Source organism: Alexandromys fortis, unplaced genomic scaffold, assembly GCF_014885135.2.
Source record: "Alexandromys fortis isolate MF-2015 unplaced genomic scaffold, M_Fortis_MF-2015_v1.1 scaffold_216, whole genome shotgun sequence".
NCBI lineage: Eukaryota > Metazoa > Chordata > Mammalia > Rodentia > Cricetidae > Alexandromys > Alexandromys fortis.
The window spans coordinates 2,532,387-2,541,549 of record NW_026068089.1 but is presented as its reverse complement, the minus strand read 5'-3'; the positions used below and the strand labels follow the sequence as shown (position 1 = coordinate 2,541,549).

At 45.4% G+C, this 9,163-nt stretch overlaps 1 pseudogene; it reads left to right on the top strand.

The window, feature by feature from the left end:
• Positions 1-852: 852 nt before the first annotated feature.
• On the top strand, positions 853-2,376 carry LOC126488798 (keratin, type II cytoskeletal 6A-like; annotated as a pseudogene).
• Positions 2,377-9,163: the final 6,787 nt, after the last annotated feature.

Genomic DNA, 9,163 nt, shown 5'->3' with positions numbered 1-9,163 from the left:
CATGTATGCCTGCAAACCAGAAGAGGGTATCAGATCTCATAACTGATGGTTGTGAGCCACCATGTGATTGCTGGGAATTGAACTCAGGACCACTGGAAGGGCAATCAGTACTCTTAACCTCTGAGCCATCTCTCCAGCCACAATACACATTTTTTTAAGTTACTAGGAGAAAAAATATTATAGAAGAATTACAAATTGTATAAAACTGTTCAAGATCCACATAAACACTAATGAAATATATTTATAAATTTAAACAATAAAAATATTTTTTAAAAATAATACTAATGTTGCCGGGCAGTGGAGGCGCACGCCTTTAATCCCAGCACTTGGGAGGCAGAGACAGGCGGATCTCTGTGAGTTCGAGGCCAGCCTGGTCTACAAGAGCTAGCTCCAGGACAGGCTCCAAAAGCCACAGAGAAACCCTGTCTCAAAAAAAAAAAAAACAATTAAAAAGTAGTAATAATAATAATAAGGGTATTGGAAAAATCTATCATTTCTGTTTTATATTTACCTTATTCATGTATAGAACTATTTTCACTAATGTAAGTGTATGTAACACGTGTGTATCTGGTGCCCTCAGAAGTCAGAAGAAGACATGGAACTGGAGTTATGGATGGCTGTGACAGACCATGGGGATGTAGGGATCTAAAATCTGGGTCTCTGTAGGAGCAACAAGTGCTCTTCACAAGTGAGCCATCTTTACAGTCCCTTGAACAATTTTTAATGTAAATATATATGTATGGATATTAAGACATACAGTCATTTTCTACATACATACAAAGCAGCCTATCTTTAGAAGTAATGATGAATTACTTATGAAGAAATCCTACATTTCCTGTGATCTACCTTCAGATATCATAGAGATTGCTCAGAGGAGCCGTGCTGAAGCTGAGTCTTGATACCAGATGAAAGTGAGTATTTAGTTGGAGCCTGATGAAGAAAAACTGGACCCACAATGAATTCCGTAAGTCTCAGACATCACTGGAGGTTAGAGATCTACTGGGAAGGAACTGGGCTCCTGTAATAGCAGATGGGCCTTGACTTGCATTAAAGAATGAAGTTGTAGTCCAAGGATCAAAGGAACCCGGATGTAGAAGGAAAGTTGTCATACTGGGAATACAGGTCCTCATGAGATCACATAGAACACTTAGTCCCAAGAGATCGATGTAGCCCACATCCTCCTAGACCTTCTCCTGAGGAAAGGTTACTACGGCAATTATTATGCAGGCCAGTTAGAAGTGAATTTGCCTTTGAATGTAAATCTTAATATAAATGTTCTCCCTTCAGTTGACCCTCAGTACAAGGAGCTGCAGGTCACAGCAGACAGACAAGGGACTGATCTGCACAGCACCAAGCAGGAGAACGCTGATCCAAATCGCATGATTCCGAGGCTGAAATCTGACATCGATCACGTCAAAAACTGGTATGAAAGACAGAAAAGTCAGAGGTTGTCATCCATTATTTTCTGTCCTCTAGACTCTTGCTCACTAGGAGAAAAGATCTTCCGTTCACCCTCTTGAAAGAACCACAATACAAGTTTGTTTTTCTTTCTTTCTCTGCCCAGTGTGCCAACCTTCAGGCTGCCATTGCTGAAGCTGAGCAGCGTGGGGAGAATGCCCTCAAGGATGCCAGGGGCAAGTTGGAAGGGCTGGAAGACGCCCTGCAGAAGGCCAAGCAGGACATGGCCAGGCTGCTGAAGGAGTACCAGGAGCTCTTGAATGTCAAGCTGGCCCTTGATGTGGAGATCGCCACCTACAGGAAGCTGCTGGAAGGAGAGGAGTGCAGGTGAGTGCTCCCCCTCCTCCATGATGCCAGGCATGAGTACAGCATGAGGGAGCACTGGCTGTGGACACAATGCCTCCCTTCAGGGACCACTCTACCAGGGATTCTCTGTGACCTGTCACCACACTGAGGGGTCACGAGGACTGAGGTCATGGCTCCCTAGGTCTCACCTTCTCATCTGCTCTGTTCCTATTCTAGGCTGAATGGTGAAGGCGTTGGACCCGTCAACATCTGTAAGTACACTGCCTGCCGCCTCCCCTTCCCCTGCCTTTTGCTTGACTCGCAGGACATAGCCGGCTCACAGTGTCCTCTGTCCCCTCTTCCTCTTCACAGCTGTGGTGCAGTCCACCATGTCCAGCGGCTATGGCAGTGCAGGCGGTGCCAGCAGCAGCTTGGGCCTGGGAGGAGGCAGCAGCTACTCCTACAGCAGCAGCCATGGCCTTGGAGGTGGCTTCAGTTCTGGCAGTGGCAGAGGCCTCAGTGGTGGCCTGAGCTCCTCTGGTGGCAGCTCTTCCACCATCAAGTACACCACCACCTCCTCCAGCAGGAAGAGCTACCGGCACTGAAGTCCCTGTCGCCTGAGCTTGTCTGCTCCCCAGAGCTCTGGTAGAGCCCTGTGCTCGGGTGCTGTCCCTGCTGCCTTCTTCCCTCTGCTTTCCGGCTAGGGCTGAGAGCTGCTCCGTTGTTGTTCCTCTACATACGTTCCCAAGCCCTTTCTTCTTCAGGACGCCAATCTCTGACTTCACATCGTGATCCACTGAATCTTGTCACTCGCTGTGTCACTGAACCAGCAGATGTGCGCCTTTAAACTCTACCTTCTAAGCTACTTAAGACAACAGAATGTATGCCCCTTTCGTGTTGGCAATCCCTTCCTGGGTTCCGATTTTTGTGAATCTCCATGGCAGTAGCTGGTGACTGAGTGATGTACACAATCAAACCATGTGATGTTTTCTCAGCTCTTTGCTTTCTTGTAACTTCTAAATAAAGCAGATTTAGAAAATGCTGTGGGACACTAAAGTTTCTTCTGCTCTTTCAAGTGATACACAGTTTCTTTTTTTGTTTTGTTTTGTTTTGTTTTTTTTCGAGACAGGGTTTCTCTGTAGCTTTGGAGTCTGTATGGTCCTAAGGTTTTCGTTCTCTGCCTCTGTGGAAGGTCAGGAAACCTGCTTGAAGGCATCCTGACACTCAACCTCCCTTCCCTGTGTTTTCCCTCTCCGCCCATAGCCAGCAGAGTTGGAGGAGTTTGACCTGCCATATTTGATGTAGTTCTCATATGGTATCCATATCATATTAATTATGGGATTTTTGCAAATATCAAAATCGCAGGTTCTTCTGGAATTTTGTGTAAAATGTCACGGTGCTTGCAGACAGTCTTTCCTGGTCTTCCAGAAGCTTTGCTTCGTCCCTGGGCTTCATCTAATACCTCAGAGGATGGTGGCTTGAGATGTACAGGCAGATGAGATCTGCACCTCTTCATAGGTTTTATATAAAAAACATCCCTTCCACTGGTGCTTGATTTTACACATGTGAACCTGTATGTATGGACTGCTCAAACTAGGCAAACATAATAGCCTGGTTTCCTGTGTCTATGTGTCTCTCTGCACCTATCCTCACTCAAAATATCTGCTGGAGAAATGTATCCCCGCCTAATTAAAGCAAAGGCCTTGAAAGAAGGAAAACCATAATTAATACCTCTTATAAACATTACACAAAAGGGGTCAACACAACTGGACTAAATAGAGAGCTGTGGCATATACAAAAAATTCTACACCAGGGTCCATTCCAATGAGTAAGACGAGTTCAACATTCAAAATCAATCACTACAATAGAGTATCTTAAAATGCCAAAAAAAAAAAAAAAGCAGAAGAAGCCATATCAGCAATTCAGAAGAGGTACAGACCACACAACCCAACACCTTTACAAGTTAAAGTAAATTAAAAGTTTCACTACTGGTGTGGGAGAATTGTCTGTATTCTTTCAATCATGTTTTAAATGAACACTGATTGGCCAGGCAGTAAGTATAGGCGGGAAAACCAGACAGGAAGTAGAAATGATATAATGAAAATAGGAGAATTCTGGGAAAGAGGAAGTTGATTCCTCCCACTCCTGCCCAAACCACTGAAGCAGCAGGATGTGATCTGCTTCACTGAAAAAGGTACTGAGCCACATGGCTAACATAGATCAGGAAAGATGGGTTAATCAAGATGTGAGAGTTAGCCAGTGAGAGGCTAGAGCTAATGGGCTAATCAGCTTATAATTTATGGAGACCTATGTGTGATTTTCTTTGGGTATAAACAGCTGGGGGTACCGGGGGAGACAAAAACCCCAACAACAAACAAGCCAGCCGCTCATGTTACACACTACATACAGAGTTCCTGAATTTGAAGAAAATCCAACAAAACTCACAACTTCTCCATGGAGTGCTTGGGGCACACATGTCATCACACCCTCTCCCTCCAAGTCTCAAAGAGCATCGCAGAAGAGGGAAAAGAAAAACTAAGAGGAGTAGAACAAAATGGTGTTCTCTGGACATGACAGGACACTACACGTGTGGATTTAGAGCGGCTGTGGTTAGCTGCTACCTGCCAGAGAGCAAACCAGTCAGCATTCAAGCATGGATGAGAGAGTGTGTCCCGCGCTCCCATCTGGAGCTGGGGGAACTGTTGACAATTGGTGCTGGGGCTCGAACTCAAGCTCTTGTGCCTGTGAAAAGTACTACACTGACTGAGCCATTCCCCAGAAGCCCCTCCTTTCTGTGATTTAAAAGTCTGAGGTGGGGAGAGTCAGTTTTCTTTAAGGATGTACCCTGATAGGTCAACCATGTTCCAGTGGAGGGCCTGACACCCGTGTGTATATGGGAAGCACAAATTACACTTCGTGGGTGCGAGAAGGGGAGAGAGATAAAGAGACAATGTGCAGTGGGGGAGGAGGAGTCAAGGGTAAATGTGATCAAAACATGTTATAGACATGTATGAAATCCCCGATGAATTCAGTTAAACACGGTTTTTCAGAGTCTCTTTCTCAACCTGGAGCTCACCAATTCAGCTAAGCTGGATGTCTAATGCGCGTTCTGCAGCGCGAGGCTTGCATGCAAATGCTGGACGTCAAACTCAAGCCCTCAAGATGGTAACAAGCTCTTTAACAATTGAACCATCACCCCCAGAACCTTCTTCCCACAATGATTTGTAAGTTTGAGACAACGTACAAGGGAATGCACCATGAGATAAAATAATCCAACTGTATTGCACGTCTCACTGAAGTGGGAAGGAGAGCATGACGGACCCTGGAAATGAGTGAGACTACAGGAAAGGCTCTGTGTGAGCACTGCATTCTACTTGATACTACTGACCCTATGGGGACACACCTTGGGAATTCTGAACACACTGTACACGTGCATGAGTGAGTAACTAACATAGAAACCGTGTATCTATCCCATCGGGGCAGGGGGAGGAGTGCTAGGAGGAGAGAGGGCTCAATACTTTAGTAAATATTTGGTTGGAGTCATTTTGGAGGCTGACAAGTAACAATATCTACACCTAGCAAGCTGGAGACCCAGGACAGCCAGTATTTATTTTGATCGGATAAAACAATGCCCCATCAATGGCAGTCAGGCAAAGGGAATGCCCTCTGACTCAGCCTCTTTGTTCTGGTAGTTCCTTCAATTAATTTGATCAGACCTATTCTCATTATTGAGGGCAGCTTGCTTCACTCTACCATTGCAGAGTTAATCTCAAAGAAATACATTCACAGTCACGCCCAGATATCTGGGTACCTGAGTTGGCACAGAGAATTAATCATTATAACGTGCATTGGAAACAGGACATATAAGCAAATGGGTGACAGCGCTCTGCGCTACATTTCTCATGACTCCTTGTAGGTGAGCACAGGGAAGGCCGGGAGGACCACGACGCTAACGATGTGGAGTTGCCCAGCACATGCAAGGGCCTGCCCTAAATCTTCAGCACTACAAAAACAAATGAACACCATATGTACAAATGAACACTGTATGTACAAATGACTACCATATGTACAAATGAACATTATATGTACAAATGAGTATCATATGTACAAATGAACACCGTATGTAGAAATTAATACCATATGTACAAATGAGCACCACATATATAAATGAATGGATGGCATATTTATAAATGAATGTCATATATAAACAAATTATATATATGTATGTGTGTATATGTTTTTTATATAGTTCCCTTTCTGTTACCTGACAGGGTCTAGAGACTGACACTTTGGCATCATTGAACGTATCTAGTGTCTACATCTTTATTCTTAGTGCTATGGCCTAATATCATTATGAGCCTCACGTGTCAATGTGAAGGGACCACAGAGTGCCCAGATACTTGATCGAATATTATTCTGGGTATTTCCATCAGGATGTTTACAATGAAGTTTACATTTGGAGAGGAGGCTGAGTAAAGCCCATTGCTCCCACACTGTGGGTGGCCTTCATTCATTCCATCAGCAGAAGGCTGGAGTAGAGTGAGTAGGGGGGCTGACCCTGCTTTGAGTAAGAAGGAGCTTTCCTAACTAAGGCCTTTAAACTGGGATTATGGGTCTTCCTGGCTAAGCAGATGCATCTGACTTCCAGACTTTCTTAGCTTCATAATTAGGTAAGACAGTTAGGTAAAGTGAAAGTCTTCACGCATGACCCTTCTACTGGTCCTGTGTTTCTGAAGAACCCTGATTGATACAACCAGGAGAAAAAGCCCCTCAGAGAAATGGCTGGTTTAGGGGAGGCTCTGAGTGCATCTGGCCATGATAGGAAGTAAGGAAGAAATAACGTCAGTCAGCCCTAAAACCCGCTCACAGTGACCAGAGCCCCCAGTGACTGAATTAGAAGGATTTAAACCATTTGTCAGATAAATAACTATCTCAGATTATGACCCAAAAGTACAAAGGAAGTGCTCATGAGCCTACAGAATAACACACAAAACAGCTAAAGAAAGAAACCGGACACAAGTTCTGAACTTTCACATAAAGGCATTGCAGACAGTTTGTGCAAGTATTTCCCGCTCAGCTAGGCAGAGTGCAGCTCCTCCTAGGTGTAGGCTGGCAAGAAGAACTTCTTGCCAAAGGTGCGGTGGGGGAAGGAGGTGAAGGGGTATTTACAGCGATACACTGGGGAGCTGCCTTAGCCAGGTGACTCAGCGCTCCATCCACAGGGACAGGACCTATCTACACCATCGCATAATCAGAGGAAGCCTCAGCTCTGGGTCTCCTCTAAGAATCTCAGAACCCCTGCTGAAGCCTCCATTTCAAAGACCAATTCAAATGTTATATAGAACACAGGGCCACGGCTCCCCAAAACTATTAAAACCATCAAAGCATCAAAAGCCTGACAAGCTGTCTCTGGAAAGAAGAGACAAGGGACAGATGATGTAATTGTGCTAGAGTACCCTGCATCCAACAAAGGCCAAACACTAAGGACACAAAGTAGGGACTCCTTGAGAGCATATTTATATTTGCTCCTAACTGTAATGAATGAGATGTCAACGTGAAGTCTATTCATGTAAAGGGAGCTGGGTTTGACTACATAGCATCCCTCTGTGCTGGCTTCATGGCTTTCTGTAACTATAACCGATTCCAAATTAAGGTTTTAAAAAAAAAAAACAGGTCAGATGATACCTCAGAGTGACTTCTGCATTTTTAACCAGTACTAACTTTATAAGCAGACTTACAAAATGACCACACAAGAAAGGGAGGCGTGCTGAAGGAAGAGAGCAGGTGAGGAGGGACAGACGGAAGGAAAAGGGAGGAGAGGGTGAGAATTCAAGGGTGCACATGAAAATATCAATTATCTCAAGTTGGCAAAAGCCCAAATCATTTGTAACATTTTAAAATTTGTGTTCCTGGCCGGGCGGTGGTGGTGCATGCAGGGAGCCGATTTGAATGGCTGCCATTACAAGATGGCATTTGGCCCCAGCCTCTCTTGATACCATAATAAAGGTTGCAGTTCTTCCACCAGAAAACAGGGTGAGTTGTTGTGATCTAGCTGCCCACACCCCCCCTGACCGGCAGGGGAACTTCCTTGTGGTCTGTAATTGACAAGGATGTTTGTTTTCTTTCTGGCTGGTGGGTCTCCAGCAAAGCAGTTAAAGTGTCAAAGTATCAAAGGTTGCTAGGCAGACTCCCTATATAAGCAGCTACAGCTCAGAGCTCGGGGCCCCTTGCTTTCTGCTCTCCCTTCAACCAAGAGGCTCCAATAAAGCGTGATTTGAGAAGAATCCGATTTGAGAAGAATCCTCGTCTGGTGGCTGTTCTTTCCTGCTGGTCAGGGAGTTCGCCGCCGCAGGTGCACACCTTTAATCCCAGCACTTGGGAGGCAGAGGATGGCGGATCTCTGTGAGTTCGAGACCAGCCTGGTCTACAAGAGCTAGTTCCAGGACAGGCTCCAAAACCACAGAGAGACCCTGTCTCGAAAAACCAAAAAAAAAATTGTGTTTCTTCTAAATTAGTTTTTGCGACAAGGTTTCACTATATAGCCTGATTAGCTTAGAACTCACTCTGTAGACCAGGTTTGCCTCTAATTCACAGAGCTTCTACTTCCTGAGCGCTGGCTGCTATTAAAGGTGTGTGCCACCATGCCTGGCTCTTCTAATATATGTTGAACATATATTAGAAAGTTGTAAGAGGCCAGGGTTGGTGGCTCGTGTGTATAATCCCAGCACTTGAGAGGCTAAGGCAGGAAAATTACCACAAGTTCAAGGTCAGTTTCAGCTACAGAATGGGGACCTGACTTTTTTTTTTTAATGTTTTTAAGTAGAGAAGGCTGTTAGAAATGGGTTCCAGGACAGGCTTTAATTGTAGACCATCTGAGATGAAGCCTGGTTACCCTTTCTGCTGCCCAGGAGAAAGGACTCTGGGATCAGTCTCTGACTTTAAGGCCCATTGAGAGGAAGCATTGTACCCCATCCCTCCACCCACTGAGGACTGCAGGAGAAGAAAGAGTCCTTTGCCAATGGCACAGACACATGTGAGGTCTGATAGGTGGCGAGGCTGGCTGGATATTCCCTTGCCCTCCAAAGGAGGCTAGCCAATCCTCTTCTCTAGCTTCCAGACCAGAAGCGACAATGAAGACGTTTTAGTGACACGCTGAAACCTAAGGATTTTGTGCTAAAGGACGTACTGCAGTCCACTCGACCGTAGTCTCCTGAGACCCGGAACAGAGACTGTGGACCCCAGCCACAGTGTCTAAACCCAAGGGTTCCACTGCATGGGGGCCCAGACCAGAGGTGGAGCACGGAGTAGCAGGGTCAGAGAAGGGAATTGTTGCTCAGAGCAGGCTGTTTCTGAGCCCAGGAGGCTACTCTGGAGATTCCTTGGGATATAACTCAACCTTGCAGCTGGCCTTGAGAAGAGC